Genomic DNA, 14,895 nt, shown 5'->3' with positions numbered 1-14,895 from the left:
TCCGGGAGCCGCGAGCGGGCTGGGGGGGGGGGGGGGGGGGCGGGGCCTGGGGCGAGCCGGGGGTGGGGGGGGAAAGCCGCGCGCAGCCCAACCCGACGCGGGCTGGCTCCGCCTCCCCGCGCGCTCCCATTGGCTTGTGTGGGATTCGGACGGCGAGCGGCAGCGCGGTTGGCTCGGCGAGCCCGTCTGTCCAAGGGACGGGGGCGGGAGCGCGGGGAGGGGGAGGCTCCGGGCTTCCGTTGGTCAGGTTCGGTTGACGCGTATCGCCCGCTGTACGTGGTTTGAGGTTTGCAATCTCTCTACGCCCCATGATCCATCTCTCTAGGCAATAGCGAGGAGTTAGCTGCCCTCCCCGCCCCCTCCCTCTGCTGAGGCCCCCACCCCCTCACCTGCGCGCACCACCCGCAGCCTCGGCCCCCACATTCCGCGAAGGGCCCCTCTGAGAGTCCAGTTGGCTTCAAAAAGTAAAATATGCGCGACACGAGAACAGAAATTGAATGCAAGGTCGGGACTATTTTCCCCTTCGCGCGGAGGATTACAGCCACAGTTTGAATGGGTTCTATACAAAGAGGGGAAACTAATTGGAAGAAACTAATTGCGCCCCCACCTTTCCCAAGGGATTTGGCGGCGGCTCAGCGCCGCGGGTCCCCGTTGCAGGGGACAGGGTTCCCAGGTGACAGTCTCCCGAAGGGAAAGGAAGCAGCGGGGTGGGGGGGGGGGGGTTGTGCTCAGAGTATTTGTGGAGGCTTCTGCTAATTGGGTTGGGGGAGGTTGGAAGTCGCCGCAATTGCCCCAGTCGCTGGCGCGCCGCGTCCAAGGGGACCGGAGGGAGGGTCCCGAGCGGCCTCTGCCCGGACGCAAAGTCCGGGTCCCGGGTCCCTTGCCATCGTTGAGGGCCGGTTAGTCCTCAGTGAAGAGACTGAATCGTCCCTGCGGGAGGGGACACTTACAGAAATGGGGAGGAGGACTTATAGAAATGGGCTGGGGCCAGGAAGGGTAAAGAGGAAGAAGCTATTTTCATCCCAAGCCCTTGGTAGTGGAGGAGGGTCAACTTCCTCCCAGGCAAGAGCCACTTTTCCGGATCTGCTGCCTGCCCTGCCTCCCCTGATCCACGCCGAGCACCCAGCAAGGGAGAGCACGACCCAGCTCGAGACATCCCTGCCTGAAGTGTGATCACCCACCAGCCCGGGGGCTGCTTTACCGCTGGATGGGGGTTTGGGGGGAGCGTGGGACTCCCCTGGAAGTCCTCGTCAGTCCCACCTCCACCACCCCCCCCCCAAACAGCGCGCTGCTCCTGCATAATTAGGAGACAAGAGAAGGTCTATAAATAATTTTTTTAATGCAACGGATAGCTTTTAAGTTACTTTTAAGTTGCTTCAAACCTGAGCTGTATAAGGGGACAGTTTACACCAGCTCAAGATATAAATAGCTACAGGGAGAAATCTGGAGTTTTATGTTTTTAAAACCTTAATAAGCAGAGTGTTCTTTAACACATTTTATGCAGGATGAACCATCATTATTAACTAAAATGATGTGACCACGATCACTTCTGCCTCAATGGCTAGGAGCCCTCCCGAGGAGGAGCCGGCTGGCACCAAGTTCAGGGTCTCATCTCCAGGACTCCCCTTAAAAGGATGCCCCTCTCATTGGAGCACCCCAGGCGGTACAGATGTGTGCCCTTGGGATACTCCTCCACCAGCTGGCCTGGGTAGGGTCCAGACGGCAAAGCCCAGGGTTAGGAACCAGAGGAGGCATTCTGGGGCTGGGCCACCTGGCTGAGGGCCTCTGTGACTCATCTGGAGGTGAGCACTGTGTAAGGAATGAGGTTAACACCACTCTGCCCTGCTCACTTGGTGTCCTATGAAGTTCTACCATCAGGCCCTGGAATGATTAGCCTACAACAGCGCAAAGATGATATTGAGTCATTTATTAGGGCAGCAAGGACAGCATGACACGGGTCATGAGTGCCACCCACCAAACCCCAAGGTTGGGCTACTTCCTGGCTGTGGTTACATCTTTGGACTATCCAACCATTCACTTTTTTCAACAAATATTAACACCTAAGTTACTTCAACATATGCCAGGCCCCTTTCTAATTTGCACCCAAAGCCACATGGATACCATACTGACCTTGACCCTCCCAGCTTCCTCATCTGAAAAACACAGATAATAGTTAACTACTTCCTGGCCTAATGGATTTTTATAGAGTCCACCTCCCCGGCCCTGATCTTCCTCCACCGTAGGGAACCCTGCAACTTTATGAAAAGCCCCTTCCTGCCCCTACCTATTGTGTGGGATATCCACACGACTCTTGTGATTGGGAATTTGTGACCTCAGACTTCAAACCGGCCCGCCACAGTCAGCAGCCTGACCGTGTTTTTCAGTGACACTCTCTCCCACTCTCTGAGACCCATATATCCCCACCTTCTCTCCTTTCCTTATACCTCCCACAGCTCCTCTGCCCTCCGCCCTCACTCGGAGCCAATGACCTCTCCTTATTCTTCAGCGAGAAATCTGAGGCCATCAAATGGCATCTCTCTCCTCTTCTGGCCTCCAGACTGGCCCAAGTCCCCACCTACCACACACACCACTCCCCCGCCCATCCCCCGCCTCCGCTTTAGTCTCTCCCACTGTGATCTTGATCTCAGGCACCCACTTCCCACTGCCCTCCCCTTGCTGCTCTCCTGTGCCCTCGAGCTCTCTCTTTCCCCTGAGTCAGCATTTTCCAAAGAAAGGGAATAACTCTCCCTTGCTCCCAAGTCCCATGAACCTCCTCCCCATTTCTTTACTAACCCCACAGAAACCTCCAAAGATGTGTCTATACCTGCCTTCTCCACCCCCTTCCTTCCTTCCTAGTCTTTCCTTACCCCACCCTAGGAAGGCTGTGTCCCTACTCTTAATTCTTGCTGAGGTCACTCACAACCTCCAGGCTGCTGAAGCCAGCAATCATTTACTGGTTTCCCTGAGCTCTTCTTCCACAGCACCTGGGTCCACTACTCCATCTTCTGGAAACTCCCTGACCTTTTTAGACCTCAGGATGCCTGGTTCTCCTACCCCACAGGCCACTCCCTTCCGGTCCCCTTGCAACCTCCATCCCCTCCCTGGTTCCAGGCTCTGTGCATGATGCATAGCAGGTGCTCATTAAAAATGTGTTGAGTGAAAAGTGGATGATAGAGGATACAGAGTGCTGTTGGTGCACAGAGCAGGAGCCAATCCCGGTGAGGGGAAGATTCCTGAAACAAGAGAGAGGTCTGACCAACACTTGATACAAGCCCTACAAGAAGGGGAAGGCCTTTGAATTTTATCAGCCCGGCATCTCCCCGGCATAAGCTCCTCCCCAACATCCTCCTTCAGGAGTTTGGCTGGGGGGGGGGGGGGGCGGGGGGAAGAACCTGACAAGCACGTGACCCAGGCCTGGCTAATCAGACCTCCCCAGCCCCTTGGCTGCGGTGAGTGCCTCAGGCATTGGCACATGACCGAGCCAGGCCAATCACTGCCCTTTCCAGAACTTTTTCGGACCCTCTTAGGAAAAAGCCTGTCTCTAAGGCCCAGGAAAGCTTGGAGCCTCTCGGAGAGGACCTTGATTGGAGCAGGTGGGCCAGGTTCCCAAGACTTGTGCTCAGGTGCCCTGTGGTATGTGGCCCGGGCTAGTCTAGGCCCTGCTCAAGGGAGCAACCCCTCCCCAACCAGCCTGTGGAAAGAGGAGAGCTGAGGCCTGATGGGAAGTTTTGAATTCTTCTCCTCCCTACACCCTATCAACCAGGCCTAAAATGCTGCCCTTTAAAGTTGAGCATTTGGGGGCAGCTGCGTGGCTTAGTTAAGTGTCTGACTTCAGCTCAGATCATGATCTTGCCGTCTGTGAGTTCAAGCCCCGCATCGGGCTCTGTGCTGACAGTTCAGAGCCTGAAGCCTGCTTCAGATTCTGTGTCTCCCTCTCTCTCTGCCCCTCCCTGCTTGCGCTGCCTCTCTCTCACAAAATAAACAGTAAAAAAAAAAAAAGCTTTTTCAATAAAAAAAATTTTTTTTAGGTTGAGTATTTTGAGTTTCTGTTAGAACTTAAAGATTCTTGGTACAAATAACTGGGCATTAACCTGGTGCAAAACAAGGAAAGAATATGTAAGCAGAGGAAACAGCACCCTCCCCCTCCCCTGTGAAAGACTTACTGATAATAGCTGGTCTTGAGGGTGTACCTGTGTGCCCGGTTCTGTGCTCAGCCTTGAAATCCTGCACTGATTCAATCAGCCCACTAAGCCCATCAGGTGAACACACTTATGACTGGTTCCACGCCTTGCGGGTAAGCAAACTGAGGCACCTAGGGGTCAAGTCATCCGGCCAGTGGAGGATCCCGCACTTCTCAGCCACACAGCTGTGCAGCCTCGCCTTGTTAGAAAATTCTGCTAGGTGAGAGATAGCTTCCCCAAGTCTAGAGCCAGGCAGAGGACAAAGGGAACTGGAGCTGGGGTGGCAGGAAAACAGCCCAGAAGCCAATCCTGGGAGGATTTAACCCATCAAGACTATTCAGAAGCTGAGACTCGGGGCACCTGGGTGGCTCAGTCGGTTACGCGTCCGACTGGCTCAGGTCATGATTTCACAGTTCATGGGTTCAAGCCCTGCTTTGGGCTCTGTGCTGACAGCTGAGAGCCCGGAGCCTGCTTTGGATTCCGTGTCTCCCTCTCTCTCTGCCCCTCCCCTGCTCATGCTCTGTCTCTCTCTGTCTCTCTCTCAAAAATAAATAAACCTTGGGGCGCCTGGGTGGCGCAGTCGGTTAGGCGTCCGACTTCAGCCAGGTCACGATCTCGCGGTCCGTGAGTTCGAGCCCCGCGTCGGGCTCTGGGCTGACGGCTCAGAGCCTGGAGCCTGTTTCCGATTCTGTGTCTCCCTCTCTCTCTGCCCCTCCCCCGTTCATACCCTGTCTCTCTCTGTCCCAAAAATAAATAAACGTTGAAAAAGAATTTTTTTTAAATAAATAAATAAATAAATAAACCTTTATAAATAAATAAATAAATAAATAAATAAATAAACCTTTAAAAAAAAACAAACTGAGACTCGAGGCAGGAATTTTAGCCATCCCAGGAGTTCTTAGCTGGCAGTCTGTGGATAGAATTCAGGGGGACTGTGAACCTGGGAGGATAATTATGAACCTTTAGCTGAAATCCAACATTTTCTTCAGTTATGAATGTAGGTGGTATTAGCAATGGCTGTGACTCTGACACTCCTAGAATTCATGGTACTGTTTCATCACATTACAATTGTTGGAAAGAGCTCAGAATAGAATGTACACTCATCTCCCAAATCACAGAGACGTTAGACCCACCTCCAGATCTTGTTACTTGATGTGTTCATAACTCAACAAATAAATCAAGATGGATCATACACCTAACTGTAACAGCTAAAACTATAAAACTCTTAGGAGAAAACATAGGAGTAAGTCTTTGTGTCCTTGAGTTAGGCAAAGGCTTCTTAAATGCATTCTGAAAGCATAAGGAACAAAAGAAGTATATAAATCAGATTTCATCAAAATTTAAAATTTTTGTGTTGCAAACAATACCATCAAGAAAGTGGAAAGACGGTCCACACGATGGGAGAAAATATTTGCAAATCACACCTCGTAAGAGACTTTATCACGAATGTATAAAGACCTCTCACAGCTCAACAATAAAAAGACAACCTCATTTTAAAATGAGTGAAGTGGGGTGCCTGGGTGGCTCAGCGGGTTGAGTGGCCGACTTCAGCTCAGGTCACGATCTCACGGTTCGTGAGTTCGAGCCCTGCGTCAGGCTCTGTGCTGACAGCTTGGAGCCTGCAGCCTGTTTCAGATTCTGTGTCTCCCCCTCTCTCTCTGACCCTCCGCCACTCGTGCTCTGTCTCTCTTGCTCTCAAAAAATAAATGAAACATAAAAATAAACAAAATGAGTGAAGTATCTGAACAGACATGTCTCGAAAGAAGATGCACAAATGGCCAATAAGCACATGAAAAGATGTTCAGCATCAGCTATCAGGGAAGTGAAAATCACAACTCCTGTGAGATGCCACTTCATACCCACCAGGATGGCTATAATAAAAAAAGAGATAATAACAAGTGTTAGTGAGGATGTTGAGAAATTGGAGCCCTCACACACTGCTGCTGGGAATGTGGAATCGTGCGGCCACTTTGGAAAACAGCCTGCAGTTCCTCAAAAAGTTACATACAGAAAACAATAGGGGAAAAAAAGTTAAATATAGAGTTACTATATGACCCAGCAATTCCACTGCCAGATATCTAATCAAAACAATCAAAACTAGGGGCACCTCGGTGGCTCAGTTGGTTGAGTGTCCGACTTCGGCTCAGGTCATGATCTCACAGTCCGTGAGTTCGAGCCCTGCGTAGGACTCTGTGCTGACAGCAGCTCAGAGCCCGGAACCTGCTTCGGATTCTGTGTCTCCTTCTCTCTGCCCCTCCCCCACTCACGCTCTCTCTGCCTCTCTCAAAAATAAAATAAAAACATTTAAAAAATTGTAACGAAAGACCACATTATATCTGATCACCTTTCTATGAAATGTCCAGAACAGGCAAATGCATAGAGAAGGAAAGAAGATTATTGGTTGCCAGGGGCTGGAGGAATAGGGCAATAGGAAGTGACTGTTGATGGGTACGGGGCTTCTTTTTGAGGTGATGGAACATTCTAGAATTGATTGTGGTAATGGTTTTGCAGCTCTGTGAATACACTAAAAACGACTGAACTGTATAGTTTCAATGGGTAAATTGTATGGTATATGAATCCTATCCCAATGAAGTAGAGATGATTAAACAACAAAGAGGAATCGGGAGGAAGGAAACACAGACAATACATCCCAGGTATCCTGGCGTTCCTACAGATTTTGTTTTGTTTGCACCCCTCGTGTGCAGGGGGAGGCTGGGAGAGCCTCCCTTCAGGGCCTGGACATCTCCCCATCTGGCTCCACCACGGCCTCCTTGGGTGCTGCTGGCTTCACCAGGTGACCACAGGACGGCCACTCGAGGGCCCTCATCCCACAGACCTCTGTTTGGCCAGGTCCCCATTGTGCAGTTACGGGAGGAGAGACCGGAGCCGGAGTCTGTCGGCAGGGCAGGACTCGGGAAGGGAAGCAGACCCAGGCCCTTTCCGGCCCAGGCCACCCCACTCTTTATTGAAATACCACCTGGAAGGTTTTACCCTTTGCCTGAGAAGCCCCCCCCAGAGGACTTGGGGGGTAGCTGCAGGCCTGGGGTAAGGGTGAGGCCTCCCAGGGTGGCTCCCTCAAGGGGCCACATGCACATGGAAGGACCAGCAGAGACAGACCCCCACCCCAGGCCTCAAAGGTGGCCAAGGCAATGGAGCACCCCAGTGGCTTAGTCAGTTGAGCGTCTGACTTTGGCTCAGGTCATGATCTCTCCGTTCTTGAGTTCGAGCCCCGCATTGGGCGCTGTGCTGACAGCTCGGAGCCTAGAGCCCGCTTTCAGATTCCGTCTCTCTCTCTCTCTCTGTCCCTTCCCCACTCATGCTCTCTCTCTCTCTCTCTCTCACACACACACACACTCTCAAATAAGCATTAAAAAAATTTTTTAATAAAAAGTGCACTTAAAAGCATGGGCTCCCGGGGCGCCTGGGTGGCGCAGTCGGTTAAGCGTCCGACTTCAGCCAGGTCACGATCTCGCGGTCCGGGAGTTCGAGCCCCGCGTCGGGCTCTGGGCTGATGGCTCAGAGCCTGGAGCCTGTTTCCGATTCTGTGTCTCCCTCTCTCTCTGCCCCTCCCCCGTTCATGCTCTGTCTCTCTCTGTCCCAAAAATAAATAAACGTTGAAAAAAAAAAAAATTAAAAAAAAAAAAAAAAAAAAAAAAGCATGGGCTCCCAAATAAAACAAACAGAATAAGATGTAAAAAAAAAAAAAAAAAAAAAAAATGTGGCCAAGGCAAGTCTCCACATGGAGGCCACGGTCCCCTGGCCCCAGGTCTGTGTCTACAGTCCCATCTTGGAGACCTCTGCCTCCACAGGGCTGCCCAGGAGATGCTCCCCTTACCAGGCTGTGTACCCTCCATGGCTCAGCTCACAGGCCACCTTCTCCGAGCGCTCTTCTGACCTCTGTGACCACCTCAGGCCCCTGTCCCAGCCCATCTGGCACTAATCACGATTGCAATGACCGATGGGTGGCACTTGCCCTCCCCCTGGAAACTAAGCTCCATGAGGCTGCACCTGTGGCCCACGGTGTCTGGGATCCGGGCTCGGCACGGAGCCTCACGCACGCGCAGGGGCTCATCAAATCACCACTGCTGACTTGGTCGTGGGGTCAGCCAGGGACACCTAAACGACACCGAGCCAGAGCATAAACATATCGCTGGGGACAGACACGGGGCCTGGCTCTGGCTTCCCAGGTAGCCCTGTGGCTGGCAGAGGCCGGCTGGCAGGCTGTCTCTGGCCGCACCCGGGCGTTTAGACCCTCAGAGAGAAACCGCCTTCCAGCCTGCGGTTTCCGTTGTGAGGACCCACCCCTTACCCACAGGAGTGACGGCGGGAATGACAGCCCCCCTCCCCCACAGGACAGCAGATGAGAGAAGGCCGACCATAGATTCCCCTTGAGACACAGCAGAGACGGACGGTCCTGGCAGGTGGGGGAGGGGGGTGGGCCCGTGCTGAGAAGTCTGTTAACATACAGTCCTGGGGACAGGTCACCGCCACTGGGCCAGGCTCAGGAGAGCCACGTGGAGCCTCCCCCCACCCCCTGCCCCCCCCCGCCCCCCCCGGGGCCAGACACACCGCACCGCATACCTGGGCTGGTCCCCTCCCTCCCAGGGCTTCATCCCCCAGTCACTGGACTGCCAGAGATCGCCTTGGAAACAGGGATCTCTTCCAGCTCACAACACCCCGGGGGCTTCCTGCTGCCCTCCCCCAGGACGTGGCCCCCCTCCCTCCTTGATCTCCACTCCCCGCCTCTCCCTCCCCTCCTGCCCCCAGGACTTTGCACAGACTGTGGGCTGTTCCTCAGCCTGGAACACCTTTCCCTAGATCTTAACAGGCTGCCTCCACGGTATTCAGCGGGCACCTCCTCAGAGAGCATGCCCACCCCCCACCTCCAGCAGCCCGCCTCCCCCCCTCCTCCCTCCCCACCGCTCCCCTCTCAGCCTTATCTCCATGACAGTTACAGCCCTCTTTGTCCCCTTAACACTCCCTCACTAGACTCCACCCTAGCACAGGGGCCAGCTGTCTGTCTGCCCAGGTCTGTCCTGCTCAGGGTGTGCTTCAGTCCCTGGCCGGTGGCTGGCCTCGGGGACAGTACACCTGTGTCCCCCTTATGGCGCCAGCGGGGGTGCTGCTGGGGGAGACGCAGGTGGAGGCAAGGCCCGCTGAGCCGCTGTGGCCACTGGCGTGAGAAGGGCTGTCGTGACCCGAGGGGCCACCCCCAGAGTCACTGTCCTTCCTCTCTTGCTGCCGTCATGGCTAGCTCACTGGCATCTTCCCCTGCTGGCCTGGCACATGGTGGGCCTCAGTGCAGGTGGCTTCTGGATGGGTGTCCCGGGAGGGAGGCGTCCTTTGAAGGGGATGGGGGGCAAAGTGAGGGACATCAGAGCCCTTTCACCAAATGCCCCGCATTTTCTGAGCACAGACTGAGGCCAGCCCCACTCGGTCACCTGGCCACGGCCCTCTCCTCTGGGAGGCCTCCCTGCCCCTACTTCCCCTCCGAGGAGGGCATGAGGCCCGTCCCAAAGGGTTGCTTCGGAAACCTCAGAAGTTCTTAGAAGGAAAGGAAAGATGGTGGTAGAGCCTATCCATTTACCCTCAGTCCCGCCCGGGGCCCACAGAACCAGAACAGACAGAGACAGCGGAAGGACAGACAACGGCAGCAAACCCCGGAAGCCCAGATGGCCGCGTGGTCACCGACCCCCGCCCGGGAGGAAGGCTGGCTGACGGCGAAGCCGACTGCCACACCCCCCCCTAAAAGCACCCACGAGCCCCTTTTACGGCTCCTGCCCATGCCCCGACTCTGCGCTGCGGCGTGGGGACCTGCTTTTTCCTATCCCACTTAACCATCCTCAAGGCCACCTGATGAAGCAGGGTGGGGACTGTCCAACTCAGAACCGGCCAAGAATGGGGGACCGAGTCCTGACAAGAAACGAACCACGCCCGACACAGGCTGCATCATGGATGACCTTGATGCGATGCCGCAGGAATGGAACCGGCCCCACAAGGTCACACGGGGTCTGGCTCCACTTCCGCGAAATGTCCAGAGTAGGCAAATCCACAGAGGCAGAAGCTAGCTTTGTGGTCGTCAGGCCCTGGCGGGGACAAATAGGAGTCATGTTTAATGGGTACGCGCGGTCTTGTCCGACCATTGACGACGAAGTTCTACAACCAGACAGCAGACGTGGTGACCCAGCCCTGTGAATGTCCTTAACGCCACTGCACTGGACACTTCAAAATGGTTACAATGGCGAATTTTGTTATGTGCATTTCGAACACACACACACACACACACACACACACACACACACACACATACACAGGCACGCACAAAGAATTGAGGGGTCCAAGTTGGAACTCAGCCTTCCAATTCAATGCAGGAGCCCACCCACAGGGGATGCTGGGCCGTAATGGGTAGCTTAGGGTGACCCTGAACCTAGACACGGCCTCACACCCTGCACCCTGTCCCCTGGCATTCCCACCCGCCGCTCTTGTCTAAAGGACGTGCCCTGGATTCTTGGGTGGTGGCCCAAGGTCCCGGAGGAGGCAGTGGTCTGGGATGGAGGGGCCTGAGCACCCCCGTGGCTTTTGTGACGACGGGGAAATCGGCGTCTGGGCCGAGCCCCCCTAGGTGCTGCCCTGTGCGGGACAGAGGGATGCTGCTGGCATGGTCCCAGCCCCAGGCCTCTTCTCTCGTTCACCCCTCAGTGACCTCAGGCGGGCTCCTGGCTTTAAAGAACGCCTCGACTCCAGTGACTCCTGAATCTGTGTCGTCTCCAGCCGGGACTCACCCCCAAGCCCAGCCACCAGCTCCGGTCTGCCCCGAGTTGTCCCACGGGCACCACACACCTCACAACACTGAGCCCACCCCGGGCCCCATCTCGGGGACACGTCCCCTCTTCTCCCACATGCTTGTGCCAAAACCCAGAGGAATCGTGGCTTCTCTCTCTCGCACTCCACATCCAACGTCCACTCTGCCACGGAAACATGTGGAAACCAGCCCCTCTCCTTCCTCCACTGCCTGCACCCTGCTGTGACCCCGTCACCTCTCACCCGGGCCCGTCTGCCTCTGCCATTGACTCATGAGCACCAGAAGGACATGGTTAAAGCAGAAAACAGATCATGTCATTCCCCTGTTCTAAATCTTCCAGTGGCTCCCACCTTACTCAGAATGAAAACACAGGCTTTCCGGTGGTTTACAAGGCCCTCCGCAGCAGGCCCCCGTGACCTGTCGGACACCGTCTTGTCATCTCACCTTCTCTGTGTCACCATCCAGCTCTGGCACCACTGGCCTTCCTGCTGATCCTCAAACAAACCAAGCATCCCCAGACCACAGGGCCTTTGCACCTGCTGTCCTCTGTGCTAGGAATCCTTTTCTCCAAAAATCTGCTGGGCTCACTCCTCACCTCCTTCAGACCCTGACTCAGATCTTACCTTCTCAGTGAGTCACCCTGACCACTCTCTCGAAGAAGGCCACGCCCCTCAACCCAACATCCTTTATTTTTCTCGTGCATGCTCCCCCAGCTAGCCTACCTTATTGATTTGTACTGTCTGACTCCCTCTTAGGACGGCAGCCCCTTGAGGGCAGGGATTCCTGTCTGTTTTGTTCACAGTTGTTCCTCCAGAGCCCAGAGAAGTACAGGGCACACACCAGGCTTCCATAAATATCTGAAGAGTGAATGAGCCAGTTTAGGGTAGGACACGAGGCCCAGAGGGCAGAGTGTTGCAGCCGTGGCTGGCGGCACCAGGGATTCCTCCGGGCCTGTCTCCCGAGCTCCCAGATCCTTCTAGCTCACGGTGCTTGTTATTTCTGTTAGTATCCGCCCGAATGGAAGACAGAGTGTTCTCACAGTATCTACTTGCTGAGAAGGCAAATATTCAAAAATACTTTGACAATGACATTCTCCAGTTCCCCGAGGCTGTGTGAGATGCCAAGAATGATGTGACTAATTAGCGGCACCAACTCCCCGCACGTCCTGGCATCTGTGTCTCCCAGGGACAGGGCATGGTGGCCGGGACTCTCTGATGCTGCAGGAGAGTGTCTGGGTGGGACCCTTGGGGAAGAATCCAGTGGAGCCCCAGCCTGGGCCAGGACCGGCCTGCCTCTGGCTGCCTGAGAGCCCCTGAGCCCATCCCTGACACTTGCTGGCCTCAGTTTCCCCATTTGTAAAACGAGGGGGCCTTCCGGCTCGGATTCAGGCCCAAATGTTATCTGCCACAGGGAGCTCGATGTCCAGTTCCTAGAGAACAGGGGGCACGGCACGTGCGGACGATGCCACGGTTTGCTGTGGTTCCTTCAGAACAACCTCGCAGAGATCCAAGCTGTTCCCATCCACACCCCGCTTCAGGCCTCTGCACCCTTCATGCCAGTGCCTCACACCTAGGGTGCCCAAGTTGCGCCAGGGGCCGGGGACACGGAAACAGGCCAGCTCTCTGCAAGCCTGTGCCCTCCCCCTCCTGGCCTTCACCACCCCCGCGGTGCCTAGCACATATTAATACCCACTAACGAGACTTCTGTGCCGTCAGCATCATCCTTCAAGCCTGCCTCTCTGCTCTTCACATGTCCTTTGACACAAGGCTTTATTTGGCCCTTTAGAGCAAACCCAGGAGGCCCCCACTGCAAGGGTCATTTGCTCCCATTTGACAGATGTGGAAGGTGAGGCCCCAGGAGGAAAAGGCCCTCGCAGGAAGTTGAAAGGCAGAACCCGAACTTGAACGTGGGCTTTCCAATGGCTTGTTCAGGACTTTCATCTGGACACTCCAAGGAATGCCTCGAAAGCCAGGAAGGGCCCTTGCCCCAAATAGTAATACTATTAAGCCACTCTTCTGCTCAAGAACCCCCCAAGGCTCCCTACTGTTGAACTACACCAAGCCTCCCTTCCCTAGCATCACCCTGAAAACCCATGTATCATGTCCCCCTCCCATCCAGCTGCGAGCAGACTAACCTCCCAGAACTTGCGTGTTCCAAGCCCGTCCCCCCGTCAGCATCTTTGACCAGGCCACCGAGTCCTGTTCCCTTCACTCGTCAGCAGCCCTGACCCCATGAGGGTCTCCCTCCCTTGGGCCTGGAGATCAGAATTCTGGAGGGACCTGTCCTCTAGAAGCTCATCTCATGGCCTACCTGGAAACAAACACATTTATGAGAATTCAGAGGGGCTCCTGGGTGGCTCTGTCGGTTAAGCGTTGGACTCTTGATTTCAGCTCAGGTCATAATCTCACGGTTCCTGAGTGAATTTGAGCCCCTGAGATGGTCTCTCCTCTGCCCCTCCCCCACGCACACTCGCTGTGTCTCTCTCAAAATAAATAAACCTAAAAAAATTTTGGGGCGCCTGGGTGGCGCAGTCGGTTAAGCGTCCGACTTCACCCAGGTCACGATCTCACGGTCCGTGAGTTCGAGCCCCGCGTCGGGCTCTGGGCTGATGGCTCAGAGCCTGGAGCCTGTTTCCGATTCTGTGTCTCCCTCTCTCTCTGCCCCTCCCCCGTTCATGCTCTGTCTCTCTCTGTCCCAAAAATAAATAAACGTTGAAAAAAAAAAATTTTTTTTTTAAAAATTTTAAAATAAGGATTTTAAAAAATCATGATGTAACAAACAAGGCATCTGTGGTGTGAAGGAGCCAACAGCATTGGAAGCTTCTTATTCTACCTGGTCAAATGAAGCCCCACGTTTCCCAAACCTCGAAGACCTGGAAGGGCATTCCCAGCAGGAGGAACAGCCTGTGCAAAGGCCCCCTGGGAGTGAAAGAATGTGATTTGTTTCTGAAAATTGTCCACCTCGGCCCGCTCGCAGGCTCTGTGTGGAGACACGGTTGCAGATGAAGCTAAGAAATATGTAGGAGGTTAAATGCCAGGTGAAAGTGCCAGGCGGGGCCTCAGCCTCTGGGACAGGGTGAGCGAACTACTGCCCTTGGGCCCAAAGCTAGCCCACCACCATTTTTGTAGAGCCGTGAGCTGAGAATGGTTTTACATTTTTAAATGGTTGAGAAAGATCAATAAAAAGATTATTTTGAGGGGCGCCTGGTGGCTCAGTCTGTTAAGCATCCGACTCTTGATTTCGGCTCAGGTCATGATCTCACGTTTGGTGAGTTTGAGCCCCGCATCGGGCTCTGTGTTGAGAGCATAGAAACTGCTTGGGATTTTCCCGCCCCCTCTCTTTCTGACATGAGATAATTCCATGAAATTCAAGTGTCAGTACCTACAAATAACCTCATATTGGCACACAGCCACAGCCATTTGTTTACATATTACATTGGCGGCCTTTGCATTAAAACAGCAGAGCCCAGGGGTGCCTGGATGGCTCAGTTGGCCCGGTGTCCGACTTTGGCTCGGGTCATGATCTCGTGGTTGGTGGGTTCGGGCCCCGCGTCGGGCTCTGTGCTGGCATCTCGGAGCCTGGAGCCTGCTTCGGATTCTGTGTCTCTCTCTCTCTGCCCCTCCCTTGCTCGCGCTCTCTCTCTGTCTCTCAAAAATAAATAAAAATGTTTTTAAAAAATTAAAAAAAAAAAAAAAACAACAGCAGGGCCTAGTAGTTTCTCTATGTGGCTCACAAAACCTAAAATATATACCAGGTAATACTTTCCCAAAATTTGCCCTCCCTGCTCTAGGAAGTGGCCACCAGCCAAGGCGGCCGTTCCCAAAGGGGGTTCCAGGGAATGCTAATCCCGTGAGAAGCTCTAGGAGAAAAGAGTTCTCCAGTTGAGTAAGTCTGGGCTGCTCTGTCTGCTGC

General features: G+C 54.3%; 1 long non-coding RNA gene across 1 annotated transcript; it reads right to left on the bottom strand.

The window, feature by feature from the left end:
• Window positions 1-9,120: 9,120 nt before the first annotated feature.
• Window positions 9,121-14,539, bottom strand: LOC123582091. Its single transcript, XR_006704193.1, has 3 exons — window positions 14,411-14,539; window positions 11,706-13,293; window positions 9,121-10,267 (listed from the first exon to the last, which is right to left on the bottom strand). It is a non-coding gene; the product is annotated as an uncharacterized LOC123582091 (long non-coding RNA).
• Window positions 14,540-14,895: the final 356 nt, after the last annotated feature.

Source organism: Leopardus geoffroyi, chromosome B3 (genome assembly GCF_018350155.1).
Source record: "Leopardus geoffroyi isolate Oge1 chromosome B3, O.geoffroyi_Oge1_pat1.0, whole genome shotgun sequence".
NCBI lineage: Eukaryota > Metazoa > Chordata > Mammalia > Carnivora > Felidae > Leopardus > Leopardus geoffroyi.
The sequence above is the reverse complement of the archived record's forward strand: the minus strand, read 5'-3'. Positions and strand labels throughout refer to the sequence as shown.